Source organism: Benincasa hispida, chromosome 9, assembly GCF_009727055.1.
Source record: "Benincasa hispida cultivar B227 chromosome 9, ASM972705v1, whole genome shotgun sequence".
Classification (NCBI taxonomy): Eukaryota; Viridiplantae; Streptophyta; class Magnoliopsida; order Cucurbitales; family Cucurbitaceae; genus Benincasa; species Benincasa hispida.
Window position 1 is genome coordinate 23,836,537 of NC_052357.1, and position 2,314 is coordinate 23,838,850.

Sequence of the window (2,314 nt, forward strand, 5' to 3'; positions counted from 1 at the left end):
TCGCTGAAATAATTACAGGTAAAGTTTTATTTGTTCCAAGGAAGGCGTACTTAAGGTGATTAGGTAACGGTTTCAACTCAAATTCTGGTGGTTCCTTTAGTGATGGACGCGTTGGTTTCGTCCGCCACTTACTCAGACTTGGCGGCTCGGGTTCTTTCATGTTTTCCTTCAACGCGAGGACCTCGCACACTTGGGTCACTTCTTCTTCAAGCAACTCTATTATATTCAGTTGACAATCTTCACTATCCGGGAACTTTAATGTATTTAACACATTAAACTTCACTTCTTGATTGTCTACGCGCATAGTCAATTCTCCTTTATGCACGTCTATTAAAACTTTCCCAGTGGCTAGAAAGGGGCGTCCAAGGATAATTGGTACATCTCTATCTGCTTCATAGTCCAAGATGATAAAATCCACTAGGAATATGAAGTTGTCAACTTTTACCAGAACGTCTTCAATCTTTCCTTCAGGGTACTTGATCGTTCTGTCAGTGAGTTGAAGAGTAACAGAAGTGGGTTGTGTTTCACCTATCCCCAATTTCTTGAAGATTGAGAGTGGCATGAGGTTAATGCTTGCTCCCAAATCATACAACGCATGTCCCATATCCAACCCTTCTATCGAGCACGGGACTGTGAAACTCCCAGGGTCCTTCTGTTTCTTGGGTAGTCTGTTGCTTACTAACGCATTACACTCCTGAGTTAGCGCAATTACTTCTATCTCGCTGACTCTCCTTTTCTTCGTCAAAATATCCTTAAAAAAATTGACATATTTTGGCATTTAATCCAAGGCCTCTATAAATAGAATATTGATATGAAATTGCCTCAGAAGTTCAAGAAAACGCTTAAATTGTTGTTCATCATTCTTCTTCATCAAGCGTCTAGGGAATGGTGCGTTCAGCAGCACTGCAGGTTTTCCCGCGTTAAACGTGCTTGGCTCTGAATGGCTTATTGTTTCAGGCGTTCTTTCTTCTTGATCTTCTAATGCCATTGAACGTGTGTTGCGTTCTTTTGAAGGACTGTTGTTTCTTGGATTCCTGGTTCTTTCTTCAAGAGCTTTGCCACTTCGCAAAGTCACCGTATGACATTGCTCCTTTCCATTGTTATTCCCAGGTGTTTCAGTGTTGCTAGGCAAAATTCCAGGCTGCCTATTCTTCAACTCGCTCGCTATCTGCCCCACCTGTATCTCCAGGTTTCTGATGAACGACGCCTGGCTTTTCAGCAATGCGTCATTCTAGGCTATGTACTCCTTTAATAGATTTTCAAGCGGAGATGTTAAGCTTGACGCCTGACCTCCTCTATTAAAGGACTGTCGGTGTGGCTGATGCGTTGGTTGGAATGTAGGCGGTGGTCCTTGCCTTTGCTGCTGGTTCGCCCCTGGGTGGTGCTCCTGTTGATTTCCTATCCAAGAAAAATTTGGATGGTTCCTCCATCCGGGATTATATGTATTTGAAAATGGGTTGTTTTTAATGAAGCATACTGATTGCGGTTTTGTGGGCATCAGCGTAGGAATGGGGATCTCTCACAGTCCACAGAGCTAAAACCAATGGCTACACGTTTCTACCTGATTCACCTTTTGCAAAGTTGATGCATTCCCTAATGATATGTTCTGCAAAAGGTTGGTCATAGTAGCCACTTGTGCAGAGAGTGTGGCTATTGCATTGGAATCGATAGAATTAACATTCTGAGATCTTCTCTTCCTGTCAGCTCTTGCGTCAGACGTATCGTCCACCTATTCCATGTTGTGCTTAGCAATGCGGTCTAATATCTCCTTAGCTTCAGTACAAAATTTATCCATAATTCCCCCAGCTGCAGCTGTGTCAACTACCATCTGCGATGCTCTGTTCAATCCACCATAAAAAGTCTCCATCTGGATAGTTAATGGTAATCCATGGTTCGAACAATTTTTGACCAATCCCTTAAAACGCTCCCATGCGATGCTTAAGGTTTCAACTTCTTCTTGCTCAAAGTTCATAATCTCTCGACGCCTTCTTGTGTTGGTGGTGGGTGGGAAGTATTTTTGCATAAATTTCTCCACCAACTTCTCCCAGGTTATGATTTCACCAGGCTCCAGTGAGCTTACCCATTGTTTTGCGTCATCACGCAAAGAATAAGGGAACAAAGATAGCTTGATCGCTTCTGGGGTGATTCCAGGAATCACAAATGAGTTACACGTTTCTAGGAAACATTTCATGTGGGCATGACGATCTTCTCCACGACCACCCCCAAATTGTCCAGCAGTTTGGAGCATTTTAAGCATTATAGATTTCATCTCGAATCTCGTCCCATCCGGCGTTGGGTATGTTGGATCAATATG

General features: G+C 43.1%; 1 non-coding gene across 1 annotated transcript; it reads left to right on the forward strand.

Moving 5' to 3' along the window:
* The first annotated feature begins 1,883 nt into the window (after window positions 1-1,883).
* On the forward strand, window positions 1,884-1,987 carry LOC120087410. The gene has a single exon (XR_005484550.1). It is a non-coding gene; the product is annotated as a small nucleolar RNA R71 (small nucleolar RNA).
* Window positions 1,988-2,314: the final 327 nt, after the last annotated feature.